This window comes from Gymnoscopelus braueri (genome assembly GCF_963280865.1).
Source record: "Gymnoscopelus braueri genome assembly, chromosome: 21".
Lineage (NCBI taxonomy): Eukaryota > Metazoa > Chordata > Actinopteri > Myctophiformes > Myctophidae > Gymnoscopelus > Gymnoscopelus braueri.
In genome coordinates, this window is record NC_137623.1 from 3,923,469 (window position 1) to 3,933,236 (window position 9,768).

A 9,768-nucleotide genomic window follows, 5' to 3' on the forward strand; every position below is an offset into this window, starting at 1 on the left:
GATCTGTGTTTATAGTATGGACTAGTAATATAGTAATCTTCCAACTTTATTCTTCTTTCTTTCGAGATAAACTTTATTTTGACGCACTACTCCTCCCACAGTTTGGGCCTGAGAGACTGCACAGTATGCTTATGCAGACTGCCGATCACATAATCACCTCTGTGTCCTGTACAGACCACCATCGGAGGCCAGTCTCTTTGATGTGGGACCTGAGACAAGGGCGTGGCTGCACGTCATTGAGCTGGACATCTGACGATGACACACGAAAGAAGACGACGCCTGAGTATCACTTCTGTTTGTAATATATTGTAATATTATGTAATATTTGTTTGTTTATGTTTGTAATATATGTTTCATTTTGTCTCACTGTTGATCTGCAGTGACCTTTGGAGTTACATCATGGCAAGGTAACTACACAATCCAAACCGCACACACACAGGCACAACGGAAAAACACACGGGCTGACCGGAAAAAGCGGAGTGGATTCCTGGAGCTACCCCCCCTCCCCCTCTCTCACAAAAACACGGTATACCACTGGTTGCCTCATTCATTCGTTCGCCACCACGGTAAAACCTTTTGTCTTTTCATTTTATTTTGGTTAACCAAGGTTTCAATACATTTAAGAATAACCTGTTTTGAAGGAACAGTGGGTTGTGAATAGTGACTCTCTGTGAACTGACGCTAAACTGTGTGGTATTGGACAAACTGTGGACTGGATTGGGGATTATTTTACATTACAAAGTCAAACTGAGTTTTTTTGTGTCTGTGTATTTCATTAATTCTGTTGTTTATTGAGTTGAAGGTATTCTTTTGTGGGTAATCAATCCCTGGTTTCAGGTTTTAAGGTTCATTTGGTTCTACTAATTGTGTATTTAAATCCTGTGTAAGGTTGGCTTTTAAAAAAAGCGTTTTTTGTCCAAACTGGACTAAATTCGTGTTAGGCTTTGGCCTAACTGGCACCCCCTAATGTTTAAAAGGACCTCAATCTCAAGCAAAAACAACTGTGTTCACACAGGTGCAAAACCGGATCACCAACAAACAAATCACCAACACCACCACCCTCAAACAATGTCAACTCAAGCTAACCAGCCTCAAATACATGAACCGGATAGAAATTCACCTGCAATAAGTGAAATAAATCAGATCAATGAACCGGATGGAAATTCCCCTGCAATAAGTGAAATAAATCGGATCAATGAACCGGATGGAAATTCACCTGCATTAAGTGAAATAAATCAGATCAATGAACCGGATGGACATTCAACTGCAATGAGTGAGCATGAACTGGAAATTGAAACGCCATACTGAAGTTCTGAGGGATGTAAATACTGCTCTGCCCCTCATTGTACACAATTTGGCACACACTCAATCATCAGTAGCAACATGCTTGAAACATCTGGAGACCATGAATACAGAAATATTAACAATAAAAGATCTTTCCTTGAGCACTACTTCAGTGGCTGGAACTGCTGTTCAAACCACACTACAAACCAGTTCTCCTGTCATACCACCTACTGCACCATCTGGTAAGGCGCATCAACATCTGCAGTCCACGCTACGCACTGGTGGAGGTACACGTCGGGAGAACGTACAAGGTGACCTGCGAGGAGGATTTATGGGCAGATATCCCATTAAACTCCAATTAACCACCTTTGGACTGCGTGAGGACGCCTCAGATCCATTAGGTTTTTTGGAAAAGTGCCGTGACTTTCTCGCCATGCAGCCCCTGTTGGATGAGGAATTCATTGTGACTCTCAGGAATGTGTTGCATGGCACTGCCAGAGACTGGTGGGATGTAGTAGTTCAGGAGACCAACACCTGGGCGTGTTGGTCTCTGAGGACTATGAGGACGAATTGGCTGAGAGTTCGAACCCGAGTACAGGGTGAAGACGAAAGCATTAGAGATTTTGCCTACATGTACAGGTCTCTCTGCCGACGTTGGCAGCCTCAGATCAGTGAGGAGGACATCATTAAACTCATTCCAAAGAATGTGAATCCTAAACTCGCAAGCCAGCTCCGAAGCAGTGGAGTGAACACGGTGGTTCGACTTGGAAAACAGCTGGAAAAAGACAGGGAAAATCAGCGTGTTTATGACCAGAGAGTACAGACAACAACACCAAAAACAAGACAGGATAATGCTGTAAAAGTCACAGTCACTGTGAATACAACCACTTCTTCCAAAGCTCCAGCACTGTTCTGTTGGCGTTGCAAGGGCGCACATGCTCCTGCTACATGTCCCCTTGCGGATGATGGGAAGAAAAGTAAGGGATATCAGTCTTTTTCAGGACAAGGTCCCCAGGCTGGTGCCAACACAGTAACATCTGCACAGTTATTTTCCCCAAAGCTTTCCGCATCTCACCAACTTAAACATACCTCAAAGCAGCCACCACTCCAATTGATGGTGCCAGTAGCGATAGGACATTGGAAAGGGAGAGCGATTGTGGACACTGGCTCCTCCTTCACACTGCTGAATCAGGGCCTATGGACAGCAATGAAGGAAACGGGAAAAGGTGACATGACTCCTGGGATTAAGGGTCCCATATACTTGGCCGATGGAGAGCCAAAAACACCAGTGGGTCAGAGTGAAGTACAACTTACATGACAACTTACAATGGACTCAAGCCACTGCTGTAGGTGTTAGTTTTCGCTAGCAAAAGCCTAAACAAAGCGGAGAGAAATTACTCAACCACCGAACTGGAGTGCCTAGCTGTTGTGCGGTCCGGAAATAATAAAATATTTCGACTTTTGTATTCTTTTTTTTCTAGATAAACTTTATTTTGACGCGCTACTCCTCCCACAGTTTGTGCCTGACAGACTGCACAGTATGCTTATGCAGACTGCCGATCACATAATCATCTCTGTGTCCTGTACAGACCACCATCGGAGGCCGGTCTCTTTGATGTGGGACCTGAGACGAGGGCATGGCTGCACGTCATTGAGCTGGACATCTGATGATGATGACACGCGAAAGAAGACGACGCCTGAGTATCACTTCTGTTTGTAATAAATTGTAATATATGTAATATCTGTTTATGTTTGTAATATATGTTTATTTTGTCTCGCAGTTGATCTGCAGTGACCTTTGGAGTTACATCATGGCAAGGTAAATACACAATCCAAACCTCTACCAAAGTGTGTGTGTGTGTGTGTGTGTGTGCGCGCGCACATAAACACGTACAAATTTACACATTATGTGTGTAAATCAAATCATGATATGTATGTAAATCATCAGTTCTATTAAATCTGCCTACGGATATGTTGTAACTAATCAACTGCACCACAAATGATCTGTGTTTATTAGTATGGACTATAGTAGACTATAGTAATCTTCAGATTTTATTATTTTTCTTTCTTTCTAGATAAACTTTATTTTGCCCGCTACTCCTCCCACAGTTTGGGCCTGACAGGCTGCACAGTATGCTTATGCAGACTGCCGATCACATAATCACCTCTGTGTCCTTTACAGACCACCATCGGAGGCCAGTGTCTTTGATGTGGGACCTGAGACGAGGGCGTGGCTGCACGACAGTGAGCTGGACATCTGACGATGACACACAAAAGAAGAAGATGCCTAAGTATCATTTATTTTTGTAATATATTGTAATATATGTAATATCTGTTTGTTTATGTTTGTAATATATGTTTCCTTTTGTCTCGCTGTTGATCTGCAGTGACCTTTGGAGTTACATCATGGCAAGGTAACTACACAATCCAAACCTCTGTGTGTGTGTGTGTGTGTGTGTGTGTGTGTGTGTGTGTGTGTGTGTGTGCGCGCGCGCACACAAACACATACAGATATACACACTATGTGTGTGTGTAAATCAAATCATGATGTGTACGTAAATCATCAGTTCTGTTAAATCTGCCAACGGATATTTTGTAACTAATCAACTGCACCACAAATGATCTGTGTTTATTAGTATGGAGTATAGTAGACTATAGTAATCTTCAGATTTTATTATTTTTCTTTCTTTCTAGATAAACTTTATTTTGCCCGCTACGCCTCCCACAGTTTGGGCCTGACAGACTGCACAGTATGCTTATGCAGACTGCCGATCACATAATCACCTCTGTGTCCTTTACAGACCACAATCGGAGGCCAGTGTCTTTGATGTGGGACCTGAGACAAGGGCGTGGCTGCACATCATTGAGCTGGATATCTGACGATGACACACAAAAGAAGAAGATGCCTAAGTATCATTTTTTTTGTAATAAATTGTAATATATGTAATATCTGTTTGTTTATGTTTGTAATGTCTGTAATGTATGTTTCATTTTGTCTCGCAGTTGATCTGCAGTGACCTTTGGAGTTACATCATGGCAAGGTAACTACACAATCCAAACCTCTACCAAAGTGTGTGTGTGTGTGTGTGTGTGTGTGCACGCACACATAAATACGTACATATTTACACATTATATGTGGGTAAATCAAATCATGATGTGTACGTAAATCATCAATTCTGTTAAATCTGCCAACGGATATTTTGTAACTAATCAACTGCACCACAAATGATCTGTGTTTATTAGTATGGAGTATAGTAAACTATAGCAATCTTCCGACTTTATTCTTCTTCTTTCTTTCTAGATAAACTTTATTTTGCCGCGCTACTCCTCCCACAGTTTGTGCCTGAGAGACTGCGCAGCATGCTTATGCAGACTGCCGATCACATAATCATCTCTGTGTCCTTTACAGACCACCATCGGAGGCCGGTCTCTTTGACGTGGGACCTGAGACGAGGGCGTGGCTGCACGTCATTGAGCTGGACGACTGATGATGATGATACACAAAAGAAGAAGCTGCCTGAGCATCACTTCTTCTAAATTGTAATATATCTAATATCTGTTTGTTTATGTTTGTAATATATGTTTTATTTTGTCTCGCTGTTGATCTGCAGTGACCTTTGGAGTTACATCATGGCAAGGTAACTACACAATCCAAACCTCTACCAAAGTGTGTGTGTGTGTGTGTGTGTGTGTGTGTGTGTGTGCGCAAACACATACAGATTTACACATTATGTGTGTAAATAAAATCATGATGTGTACATAAATCATCAGCCTACGGATATTTTGTAACTAATCAACTGCACCACAAATTATCTTCTTTCTTTCTACATAAACTTTATTTTGCCGCACTACTCCTCCCACAGTTTGGGCCTGAGAGACTGCACAGTATGCTTATGCAGACTGCCGATCACATAATCACCTCTGTGTCCTGTACAGACCACCATCGGAGGCTGGTCTCTTTGATGTGGGACCTGAGATGAGGGCGTAGCTGCACGTCATTGAGCTGGACATCTGATGATGATGATACACAAAAGAAGAAGACGCCTGAGTATCACTTCTGTTTGTAATATATTGTAATATACGTAATATCTGTTTGTTTATGTTTGTAATATATGTTTCATTTTGTCTCGCTGTTGATCTGCGGTGACCTTTGGAGTTACATCATGGCAAGGTAACTACACAATCCAAACCGCTCAGACACACACAGGCAAACCGGAAAAACACACGGGCTGACCGGAAAAACCGGAGTGGATTCCTGGAGTTACCCCCCCCCCCTCTCTCACACAAACATGGTATACCACTGGTTGGCTCATTCACGGTAAAGGTTGTGGGGCATTTTTATTTTGTCTTTTTATTTTATTTTGGTTAACCAAGGTTTCAAAACATTTGTGAATAACCTGTTTTGAAGGAACAGTGGGTTGTGAATAGTGACTCTCTGTGAACTGACGGTAAACTGTGTGGTATTGGACAAACTGTGGACTGGCCTTGGGATTATTTTACAATACAAAGTCAAACTGTGTCTGTGTATTTCATTCATTCTGTTGTTTATTGAGTTGAAGGTATTCTTTTGTGGGTAATCAATCCCTGTTCTCAGGTTTTGAGGTTATTTTGGTTGTACTAATTTTGCATTAAAAAAAAGCGTTTTTTTGTCCAAACTGGACTAAATTCGTGTTAGGCTTTGGCCTAACTGGCACCCCAAACAGTAAAATCAAAGCCTAAACCGTTACATAAGTGTCACCCCAGATGTTTAAAAGGACCTCAATCTCAAGCAAAAACAACTGTGTTCACACAGGCGCAAAACCGGATCATTTTCAACAAACAACGGAACAAACAAGCAAAACAGTGCAAACAAGCTCAGTGGGAAATAACAATTGTATTTATTCAAACGCAATCAAAAAGGGAACATTTGCAATTTCAAAATGGCTAATTTTGATGGAAACTTGCAGGACTTTGATGAAATGGAAACTCAACACCCGTGTTGGTGTCAAACCCACCACCCTCAAACAAATCACCACCACCCTCAAACAAATCACCACCACCCTCAAACAAATCAGCCTGCCCTGAAACAATGTCAACTCAAGCTAACCAGCCTCAAATACATGAACCGGATGGACATTCAGCTGCAATGAGTGAAATAATTCAAATCAATGAACAGGATGGACATTCAGCTGCAATGAGTGAAATAATTCAAATCAATGAACCGGATCAAATCAACGAGCCAGGTGGACAATCAATCGATTATAGTCTAATTGATATGGACATTTGCGGCAATGTCACACCCGACCACATCCCTCCCTTACGGCCGACCTTTTCTATAGCACTGGGACCCACATTGGTGGAACTGGCTGATGCTATGGAAGGAATGCGTATTGCCCATCCCCACCTGGAAACAATGGTCAAAATCAATTTCCAACAAATAAAGAGAGCAAGAACTTAATACAGAGTCACTGAGAGATGTCAAGGACATCCTCACTCACACATTACAATCACTGAGTGCTCGAAAATGCAGGATGAAATGAGAGCATTTAAGGACACCATGGTACACACAATAACCACAACAGTGTGAATGAGGTCACACCAGACTGCATAAAGAAATGACTGATGTAGAGTTCATCTGTTTCTCAAGTCATTGCTGTGTGTTAACAGAAACTGTGAAATGTGTTAACAGAAACTGGGCCTCACATTGTAGACCATGTTTTATCATGTTTTGTACTTTAACAGAATCTGATGTTGATCTGTAACTTTTTTCAATAATCAATTTATAAGTCTAATGTCAAAAATGTCAATCAAAAACTTTAAGGCTGTCTATTTTTTATATGGATATGTTTATTTTTACTTTATTGTGCATCCGTATAGGTGACCTCCTTTCATATCGCACCATGGAAGTTGCAGTCCAGCCAGGACAACAATGTGTTACTCAACGCTTGTTGAGTATTGATGTCAATTTATGAAATATGATAATGATGTATTGGGTACACACAACATAAAATCAGTTACAAGCTGATTGTTATGTTTCAGACTCTGAAAATCAAGCCCTGGATGGCCTGGTGGATGTCGTGGTGGACACCATGTCTGTCGAGTTGGATCATGCTGAGGGGTCTCGGCACAGGGAAATGTCTACACACAGTGAGTATGCATCACATTTAAGCAGTCACCTTTTGTTTACAAATCAATATTTGGTATCTAAGAACATTCTTTGTATTTTCCAGGCTCCCGACATGCAAGTGTAGCACCTCGGAGCAGAGAAATGTCCACTAGCAGAGAAATGTCCACGACCCTTTCTCCATTGCACGAACACATTTAAAGTACATTCAGTACAAGGTGTTACATGTTGTGTATACTAAAAAAATCACACCCAGTGTGAAGTGGGCGGTGTGGTCACAGTGGTCATCACAGTGATGGAAGAAGTGATGGAAGAAACCATAACTTAAAAAAAACACATTTATGTTTTTTTTTAAGTTATGGTCCTATTTATAGGGCTATGCACATGTGTCATGTTTCCCTAGCCAATCACAGTCCTGAATAGACTGTGATTGGCCAATCACGGTGCAGGGTTAGGGGGGTACATTTGTGGCCAATCACAGCGCAGGATTTGGTGTGCAAATATCCAAACCCCACATATAGGGGCGGTCTCACCGCCCAAAAATCATTACCATACCTAATTCACAAGCAGTGAGTAAGTAGTTACAGGCTCAATCACGTGTTTCAGACTTGCCTCGGCCGGTGGAGCGTGCTGAGGGATCGCGGTGCAGGGAAATGTCTACACACAGTGAGTATGCATCACATTTAAACATTGACCTTTTTGTTTACAAATTGATATTTGGAATCTAAGCACATTCTTTGTCTTTTCCAGGCTCTCGACATGCAAGCCTAGCACCTAGGAGCAGAGAAAGGTCCACACCTAGTGAGTATAAATATCATTTAAACAGGCACCTTTTTCTTTACAAATCAATATTTGGAATTTTAAGCACATTCTTTGTCTTTTCCAGGCTCTGGACATGCAAGCCTAGCACCTCGGAGCAGAGAAACGTCCTCCACACCCAGTGAGTATTTGTCACATTTTAAAAGGTCACCTTTTTGCTTACTAACGGAGCCATGTTAAATCTAAGAACATGTGTGTTCTTCAAGAGCTCAACAAGCAAACCAAAAAGCAACTAGAGGTCCTCCAAGGCATGGCTATCGCTCCAGGTAAGTTTAGGGCACAGCATCAGTAGCGACTGACTTCTACTGGTTGGTCTCCAGCCCTTATCGCTGCCCTAGTGATTTCCTACAGCTTGGTCTAGGCCACCTGTCAGCAGAGGAGATGTGTGATTGTCAACATCTAAGACCAACCAGTAGGGGTGAGTCTCTTTCAGTGTAACATGGTATTGTAGTGGTATTATGTCCAAAAATGAAATGGCCACAAATGTTCTAGGTCCAGTGATAGATCCAGCATCAGGTCCAGGCACGGTGATGGCTCCAGGCACAGTGTCAGATACCGGCACAGCATCAGGTCCAGGACCAGCCACGACTCCAGGTACAGCAACAGCAGTGGCTCGAGGCACTCTGTCAGGTCCAGACATGATGACCGGACCCACCGCAGTGATGGGTCGAGGGACACGGTCAGGTCCAGACATGACAGATCCAGGGACACCGTCAGGCATGGTGAGTTGTCCAAAGGCCCCAAGTAATGAAAACCTTTATAATTCAACAAGTAGTATTGTGCACCCCTAATTGTTACAATATGACATATTTATTATTTCTCCTGGGTACGATTTATAGTCATCTGTCTTGGAAAGTTTTAATGCAAAAATATCACTTTGTAATTTCTAAGACATACTTTTTGTTCTTATTACAGGTGCTGTAGCAGACACACTGGCAACAGGGTGACGTCGCGAGAAACCATATTCAAACGCCAAACAAAAGGCTTTTGGCCTCCCCAACAATCTTCAACCACCGTCTAAATCCAGCCCTGATAAGAGATCAAAGCAGGACGCCAGGAAACGGGACCAGATGCCCTAAAATAACTCAACCAAGCGGAATGGCAGAAAATCCCGGCTGTCCTAACTCGGGAGGTGCAACAGTTCACACCGGCCCCGGTGTGAACTCACTGAGCCTAGAAGCACTGACGCACACACACACACACACACCCCCTCTTTCTCTCTATCTCTCGCTTTTTAGCGCACTGGAAATCATGTTTTCGCCACAAAGAGACATTTTATAAGTAACCTCATGAAAAGACATGGACAAGAATGGACAATAATGTGAAAATGTATTACTATGTTGTATGTCCAAATGTATGACCTGTGATGTCATGGAGATGTCTCAGGCTGACCTCGGTCAAAAGTGCACCAAATGGCTTCACCCTTCTGTGCCTCAGAATTAGCACCCACACCAGATAAGGAATTAGCATAGAAATAACCACTGGACCATCAAAGTATTTTGGGGAGAGGAAAAGCCCGGAACAAAAGTATATAAGACTCCCACGAACCCTACTCATTGCTC

The 9,768-nt window shown here is 42.4% G+C and overlaps 1 long non-coding RNA gene across 1 annotated transcript; it reads left to right on the top strand.

Annotated features, from left to right (window-relative positions):
- The first annotated feature begins 7,171 nt into the window (after positions 1-7,171).
- Positions 7,172-8,857, top strand: LOC308077405. Its single transcript, XR_013932398.1, has 3 exons — positions 7,172-7,410; positions 7,494-7,533; positions 8,711-8,857. It is a non-coding gene; the product is annotated as an uncharacterized lncRNA (long non-coding RNA).
- The last annotated feature ends 911 nt before the right edge of the window (positions 8,858-9,768 follow it).